We start from the raw sequence: 9,424 nt of genomic DNA, 5'->3' as shown, positions 1-9,424 counted from the left end.
TGGTTGCACAACACTGTGAATGTACTAAATGTCACTAAATTTTTCAATTAAAATGGTTAATTCTATGATATGTGAATTTCACTTTAATAAATTATTTTTAAAACAACAAACATACAAAAGGATGCTGGATTAGAAAGCAGACACGGGTATGCTTGAGACCTGGAGTTGGTCACTTCCCAACTCTGAGCCTCAGTTCTTCTAACTATAGCTTGGGGCATTTTCTGTGCGCCTGGCCCTGGGCTACAGGCTTTATGTGCTTTTCCTCCTCCAGTCTCCATTTACAGATGAGGAGACAGGCGTAGAGAAGTTGAATAACTTGCCCAAATTCATATATTTCATCTGTGTTACAACAAAGCTGAATTCTGTATCTCCCATTTCTTGAAGTACTAATTTTTCAGTGGTCGAATGGGGCTAGATAATAAAGTGGATCTCTGAGACCAAACCAAAGGTGGAAGCTCAAAAGAGGTCTTATAATTATAAACCAGACACTTAACTTAAAACTCCTGGCCTAACATCAACTATTTCCAACCATCCTTGGCTAAAGACTCTACCGATAGTTGTGAAATTCAAATAACCTATCTTGTCTGAAAATTAGAGCAAAGAAGGAATTCTTCAAGTGTTTTTCCCATAATTACATGTGAAAATGAGAACTTTATACTACCTAACTAGTGTACTTCACTCCTTTGAGTGCCCTTTTATGTCTAGTGGATTGTATGCAAATTCAATTTAAATTCTTTCATCCCAAGCTTCTGCAGTTTTCCATTTTGCAATTTATTTATTATTCCCTGAAATCTCATAATAACAGGTTAAACCCAAGCTCTCGTAGGGTTTGTGCCAAGATGAGATTTTTTTAAAAATCATATCTAAATTACTTCATGAAATAATGTTCCTATCTGCCTCCAAGCTGCTGTCAAGGCTGAGGCCAAAAGCTGTGCTAAGAACGGAGCAAACTGAGCCAGGGGTCTCCAGGGAAATAATAGAGTAGAAACCAGCTCTGGGGAGAGCCCTTGGTAGATATCATCTTATTTCGTATTTTCCCCCTAAATGGTGTAGGTGTTACCTTTACAAAGTATATTTCCTAATCAGATTTGATTCTACAGGGGTTGGAGCCTCTACAGCCCTTGGCTCTCATCTGAACTTCTATTATGATGAAAATGAAATATGAGGGAAACATCTCAGTTTTCTTAGACTAAGTAACCTGACCCTTAATATAAAATTTTGTCATTCATTTATTTAGCAAACATTCTCTGAATGCCTGCTAAATTACAGGCACGGAATATAAACATACATAAAAATCATCTTCCCTGCTCTTCAGAAAATCATCCTCTGATAGGAATGATAACCATAAAAATAGATTACTACAGTACAAAGTGACAGGAAGTATTATTGTCCAAAGGTGGATTAGTGATACTTTGAGGGTCAGTGGTATATTGTCCTTTATTTTTTTTGTCCTTTTAATATTCATTTGCTCATTTATTCTTCATTCACTCAGCAAATCTTTACCAAATAACACAATTTGCAATGTGCTATTAATTGCTCAGGGGTACACAAAAATGACTTGGATAAAACAATGTGCATAAAAATCTTTCGTCAATTTTATTGACTTACAAGAGAGACAACACACATGCTAGATATTTCCTGTTGCTCTTCCACCAGACCTATTATCTCTTTTCACTCTGCTCTGTGACTCACAAAGTACACTCTTAGGAGATTTCAACATTGATTAATTTTCCTCCAAAATGAGTTTTGTATACGCAAACCACTATACCATTTGAATTCCTTGATCAGTAATCTTTATAGCACAGCGAAATTATATGTATTTTTTGTATTTTAATATTTACTTAAATTATGTCCACATAGTCTTTTCTATATACATCACAGTAAAGACATTTTTTAATTTATCAGTTTTTTTTCCCAGTGTTAAAATTTTCAAATTATACCTTCTGCCCTCTGATCTGTTGTTGTTGTTACTGAGGTTTCTTTCTACGGAGTCCACCTTTTAAAAAATCTGGATAAATTTTGTGGATAAAAATCTCTTTAAGGTAATATAATCTTTTTGTCAATTTTTCATCAAGTTTACATATATGTGTTGCTATCAATGTTACTTTATGTTCACTATCTCTACCTTCAATATTTAGTTGTGATTTCATTACCTAAAAATAAAGTCAATGCTTTTAGAGGCTGTTCAATTTTAGAAGAACTTTTCATTTTACCTCAGCAGGATTAAAACAGCAATGTCAAAATGATGAGGTCCAAATATTTTGCTTTACGTTGTGTACCCCCTTGGATTTACACATCTTTAAAAAGCATTTAGCACAATATATTGAGATTCATGTCTGCCTCCCTCAGGAAAAGTGAGCTCCTTGAAGGAAGAAATTAAGTATTATTCACCACCGGGAAGCCAACGCCTTGCTCAGCCTGCCCCAGATGGTGTTGAGCGAAGGTAGGTTGATTGTAGAATCATAAATGTTTTTGTTTTCTTTATACACTCTTCTGTATGTATGGCTTTCCAGGCATTTCATCTAAACAACTAACCAGTATAGTGTTGTCAACATTCTTAGTTGCAGGGAATCCTAAAGTACAGTCCCAGTGTCCACTTACTTTGGTTAACTCTGTTCCTACTCTTGTCACAATTCATGCTCATTTGTCCACACACTTTCCCAAGCCCTGACCATCGAGTGAAAACACTGAGTTTCACACACCGGTCCTGAACTCAGATCTATCACTCCTGGGGCTAGATTCTAGCCAACCAGGATCTGCAACAGGAGCTAAGAGCAAATGGGTTAAAGAGGAGGTGAGAAGTGGGAGCCGGGGAGGAAGGAAGGGAAGAAAGGCTGTGCTGGTGTATATTCATCAGTCTGTTTACTAAAAGCTCCATGGAGGCAGCAAATTCATCTATTTTATTCATTATTACGTACCCAGCTCCTAGAACACTGTCTGGCACATAGTAGGTGCTCAATAAACATTTTTAATGAACGGGAGACCTAATAAAGGACACTCCGATTTACTGAAAACCACTATTTGACAGGTTTGGTACTAATCACTTTCACTCATGATCTCATTTTAAATGTGATCCTCAAGCCATCTTGGTGATGTAGGTGGTATCACTCTTGTTTCACGAGAAAGAAACAGGGCCCTCACTACTACATACTGGCTGTTAGTAACTCTTCACAGATTAGGCATCATGGAATGAAAGATTTGTCAGAGCAAAAGGTAACTTAGAGATGATCTAACTTAACCCTCTCATTTTACTCGTAAAGAAAATAACCCCTGGATAGCTGAAGTGACTTTGCCAAGGTCTCACAGGGGTTAGGGTTGGCAGCTGGACCTGAACTCACATGTCCCACCTCAGTCAGGGATCTCTCTGCTCTGCTTGGATGTCGCTTGCTTGTTCCTATCACTACCACATGTAGAGAGGACAGGTAACCATCAGTCATAAAGTTGTTCAACTCAAAAGAGCTAATTTCAAGTGTTCTTTAAATCATGTTCCACAATCACCCACCATACCACCTTCTGACCCCCATCAACTCCATGAATTTTGTCTACCCTGGGTGGCCTTGTGTGTAGCTCTTGGCCCTTTTAGCCCCTAGCCTTGTATATGCCCTGAAAACTGTGGGACTTGTACACTTGGCAAAGGAACATTTACCAAAGAACAGAACATGCTCTTTTTCTCGTTTTAACTTGACTCCATTGTTCACCAAATACATTTTTCTTTCTATGAAGTATAACTGAACAGTTTATGACAGGATTTAACATTGAAACCAGTAATATAACGATCTCTCTTTGTCTCTGTACCCTGACGGTGTGTCAAATAAGGTTAATACAGATTGCTAAAAGCATGACCACATTATTAGATAATTCCTCAGGTTAGCTCTTTGCATCCATGCATGTTGCAGACACCAGAGTCAACAAGAGCAATGGGGATCAGGAATCAAAGGAAGGGGAAATGCAAATATAAACCTGTGCTTCTGATGGGCACCACTTCTTGCTACTCCAGAGGGCTGGAGTCCGGATTCCTGAGGCGGGTATCACACACTATCTACCTCATTTCCTGGGTGCTCCCCTGCTTTGTGTCTCAAGTAAACACTTCCCTATTGCCCTCACTTAATTGCTTCTATATTGATCTAAGAAAGTGGGATTATTTTTCATTCAGAACTGTATAGTTTGATTGCATTTATGATACATAACATGAGCTAAGTGTTGTACCAAGCAAATGAGACTGTAAGTAGATACAACAGACATTGGTTATGGTAAATTCACACCCACTTCACGTCTTGGGTGAACTGTTGCAAGAGTCTCCTAACCAGTTTCCCTGCTTCCTCCCAACTCCATAGCTTCATCTCAGAGTGATACTTCTAGAATATAAATCTCATCATGTGACTCCCCTGCTTAAAACCTTTGAATGTTACTTTTTGAATGAAGTACCAACTCATCAGCATGGTAGGTAGACAAGTGCTTGAAAATCTGGCCCCAACCTACAAGGCTGATCTTTTCCACCTCACACCAGATTGCCTCTTCTCCAACATTTGATGATTTATTTCTCAACAAGACAGCCTGTTGCTTTGAAAATATTACTCTTGTGCCTTTTCTCTGCCTCATGATCTCTTAATTGTACTTCAAGAGCCAGTATAGAGGCCCCATCCCCTGAAAGTCATCGAGACCTTTCCAGGTAGACCTAGCCACTCCCTTCTTTCATTAGAGCACAGATCACACTGAAATCTAGTTATATGATCACTTCTCCATCTACCCCACTGGACTGTGAGTTCTTCAAGTCAGAAGACTATGTCTTATACTTACTTATCACCCCAGTAATTAGCACAGTGCCTGGCAAAATAATGATTCTATAAAAATACTCATCAAATGAACATTTACTCTGTTCAAAGCAGTGGGCTAAGCGCTATGAGGAATACAAAGGTAGATTATTTGAAGTCTGTTCTTAAGAAACTTGCCCTTCATTAGGACAACTATTAACCACACTAATTTGTAGAGGTTTTGCACAAATACATCTTGCGACAAACTTTGATGGCACCCAGCTGGAATTGAATTACATCAATGGTTATTGTGTTTCACCTGCTCACTCTTCAGCACTCCTTGAGAATTTTTACTAATTGTCCTCTCTATACATTCCGTAGGCAAAGCACTACGTGTGTTCCAACCAACACAAAACCACACTTCGATGTTGATTGATTTTTCTCTGCACTACTTTTCTGAAACATATATATTCTCAGTTGAAACAAAATTAAATGTACACACTGATCAAAAGCTGACATAACAATCTGAGATGGGTTTGGGGTACATCTGGACAACAAGACACACCAAATAGGCAATGCTGACTTATCCAGATAGTTATCTTATACATATTGTTTTTAACCTAGGAATGCATCCTATAGACACTATAATTAAGATGTTACCAGAAAGGTCTAAAATATCAAGAAAAAAGAAACAGGAAGATCAAGGAAGGCTGCACAGAGAAGAGAATGTCTGAACCTGATGGGAAAATGGAACTTACTTTTAAATCCTATAAATAATTCATAAATTTTATTTGAGTCACTTTTTGGTATTTCAATAAGGTAATTATTAAAGAATATTTCACCCGGAGCAATCTGGTAACTAAATGCATGCAAAACAAATGGAGAGTCAACCCAGAGATGTAATTAAATAGCATGTGAAAGAATCTTTTGAGCAGCCCAAGGCTGGTCACAAGGGGTTTTACCTTAGAGTTGGGTTCTGCACATGGTAAGATAAAAATCACAAGATTGATCCCAGTTGAGGGTAATAAAGATGAACAATAAAAATGTTTTCAGAGCAGAAAACATTTCCTCCCCAAAACCCATAACCCCAGTCTAACCACAAGCAAACATCAGTCAAACTCAAATGAGGGGCACTCTACCTAACCAGTACTCCTCAAACTGTCAAGGTCATCAAAAACAATGAAAGTCTGACAACTAAATATGACATGGGATCCTGGGACAGAGCAAGGATATTAGGGAAAAGCTAGTGAAATCCAAATAAAGTGTAGAGCTTAGTTAATATAGTAATTAATGGCTAATAGTAATGTACTGATGTTGGTTTCTTAGTTGTGACAAGTGTACCACAGTGATGTAAGATGTCAACAATCAGCGAAACTGGATGAAGAGTTTACAGGAACTCTGTCATTTTTGCACCTTCTCTGTAAATCTAAAACTATTGTAAAAAATTGTGTAAGTTTGTTAAAAAGCAAATTGCCACAGCCTTATTGAAACTGGCTCAGTGATATAATCAACTTCCAGGAGACAGCTTTGCAAGGGAGATAAATAATAATGGACTAGCCAAAAATCACAAGTTCAAATCCATCCTGGGACCTTAACAGTTGATTGACTTTAATACTCTATGAGGGCCTTCCCTGGTGGCACAGTGGTTAAGAATCCACCTGCCAATGCAGGGGACACGGGTTCGAGCCCTGGCCCAGGAGGATCCCACATGCCTTGGAAGAAACTAAGCCCATGTGACACAACTACTGAGCCTGCATTCTAGAGCCCGTGAGCCACAACTACTGAAGCCCATGCGCCTACAGCCCGTGCTCCGCAGCAAAAGAAGCCACCGCAATGAGAAGCCCGCGCACCGCAATGCAGTCCCCGCTCACCTCAACTAGAGAAAGCCCACGTGCAGCAGCGAAGACACAACGCAGCCAAGAATAAATAAATTAAAAAAAAAAACCTCTATGAGCCTCTACCTTCTCCTACATAAAACAGGATTGGCAATATCTGTCTTGCCTACCTACTTCAAAAGAAAGGGGAAAAAGAGAAAGAAATATATGTTGAGTGTCAATTCTGTGCCAGGCAGGAAGCTTACATACCTGTATCTTCTTGAATCCTCACAGTGACAGCAGACATTGTAAAGCCCATTCTGCAGACTAAGGAGGCTCAAAGAGGCGAAGTAACTTGCTTAAGGTGGTATTATTAGACAGTGTTAAAGTCAGATTTTGTACACAGTTTCTCTATCTCCTAAGTTGTCCCCTGCTGCCTTCCTTCCTCCAGGCTGCCTCCCATGGAATACAAACACAAATGCTTTGGAAACTGCCACACAGCTCTACAGTCTTGCGTGAACACTGCTTCCAACACAAATGTCTGAGAGCCCAGTTGACTGTCCAAACACAAATGTGGGAAAGGGTCTCTCACCACTTGCTAGTACTGAAAAAGCAGCTCCCCAGTTGGGCAAGGGGTACTTGAGCAGCCTTCCAAGGCACCATGAGTCTGTGCCACCTGTGAGCACTCATGTTCCTCTTTCTCCGTCTTTCGGGGCTGCCCTAGGGAATGCTCAGCCTGCCTTTTGGCAGCTCCACAGACTTCTTCTTTCTGCTGCAGAGTGCTTTATATCAGGGGTGTCCAGGGCAGGAGCCAGAGAGGCGTATTGGTAATGTGATGCGATAATAGTGTATCAAATTCAAAACGCCACTTCTGCCAAAAGGAATTTAATTAAGCACAAAAGTGGGTTACTGCAATGAAATGCACATGTGTTCTTTAAAGTCATGCGTGCCTTTGGGTATTTGGAAAATACCCTAAATGCATGTTATTACAGGAATCCTGTTATCAGCCAGAAAGAAGGCTTTAGATCCTAGGTATATGGTTTGAAATATGTGAGCATCTTGAAACTTTGGTGTTAACGTGTCAGTTTATCTGCATGAAATAAACTGCATTTTGTGCCCAGGCCAAGACATAATCTTCCCCCTCACTAATCAAGATACAATGGACTTTTCTAGTTTAAAGTTTCAGCTTTGCTATCAAATCCAGACCAAGCTTTCCAAAGATCTAGACAGCTAAGAAAGTTGCTACTATTATTTTCACTTAAAAAACTATTTATTTATTTGTCTGTGCCAGGTCTTAGTTGCAGCACGTGGGATCTTCGCTGCAGGATCTTCATTGCCACGTGTGGGCTCTTAGTTGCGGCATGAGGGATCTAGTTCCCTGACCAGGGATCGAAACCGGGCCCCCTGCATTGGAAGCATGGAGTCTTAACCACTGGACCACCAGGGAAATCCTTGTTTTCACTTTTAATAAGAGTATTAACTGACTTTGAACACAAGCATTTATCATAGATTCATAAAAAATCATGAATGGTCTCATCCAGAGGGCTATTAAAGGCCATCTAACTCAATCCCTTCTTTTTATAAGTGAGGAAATTGAGGCCCAGAAGGGTAACTAACCCAGGACAGCACAGTGAGTCACTGGCAGGCTAAGCCCATAACTCAGGCTGGTGGCACACATCTCACAAAAATATCCTATGTGGGACTAGGTGACCCATCAGATTACAATATATGTGATCAAGTCTCTTTTAAAAAAGACACACATCCAGTGGAGAACGAATAACATGAATCTAGCTGGGGGGAAACATGAATGTACACCAAATGAGGAACATTTTAATTTAAAAAGGGGGAAGAAATTATATTCTCCAAAAGTATCAATGTCATAAAAGACAAAGAAAGGCTGAGCAACTGTTTGTGATGAAAGGAGACAACTAAATGCATGCCTAGACAGGACTGTAACTAGAGGAGGAAGTGCTAAAAAGGACATTATTGGGTTAATTGATAATTGAAATATAGACCATAAACTGGATAAAAGTATGTCACAGTTAAACTTAGTAAGGTTGATAACTGTGCTCATAAAAGAGAATATCCCAATTCCTGGAAAATGGACAGTGAAGTATTTAAGGATAAATGAACATGACATGCAACTTACTCTCAATTTGATCAGAAAAAATTTTATATAGACAAACAGACAGATAAGACAATTAAGGCAAAATGTCAACAACAGATAAACGTGGATATAGGCTGTAAGAGCGTTCTTTGCTCTATTTTTATGTTTGAAATGATTCCAAATAAAAAGTTAAAGAAAATTTAAGCCATGCAAATGATTACCACCAGCACCACAAGATTATAACCACTCTTCATTCAAGAGCAAAGGAGGGCATTTTAAGAACATCTCCAAAAATATAGAGTCATGACATCCTGCATGCATATTTACTACAAAACCAAAATCTTAATAAATGAAAGCAATGAGTAGGGTCACCTCAGAAGGCCTCCCAACTTGGTGTTTATGTCTTGATTTTGGGCTGGCACTACCCCTTCTGGGACTGCTGCCATTTGCCCATTTTGTTATGATCTTTCATAGTGAAAAAAAAAATAACTTTCTATTATCCTGAAAATTACAGTGAGAAAATTGATACCTACTGATTGCAGCAAAATAATTAACCCACATGTTTTCTCTTTAAAAAAACAAAAAGCTAAAGGTTACATTTCTGGATATGAACAGGAAAATGGTCACCTCAGGCCATGCTGAGGTTCTAATGAGGGAAGACAATGACCGTTTCCCTGGAGGCTTGAACAATCAGCTTCATGACAGAGCTTCATTTATAGTCATTATTTACACTGACCCAGAATAGCAATAGC

The sequence above is a fragment of the Delphinus delphis genome, chromosome 6, assembly GCF_949987515.2.
Source record: "Delphinus delphis chromosome 6, mDelDel1.2, whole genome shotgun sequence".
Taxonomy (NCBI): domain Eukaryota; kingdom Metazoa; phylum Chordata; class Mammalia; order Artiodactyla; family Delphinidae; genus Delphinus; species Delphinus delphis.
Note: the sequence above shows the minus strand (reverse complement) of the source record.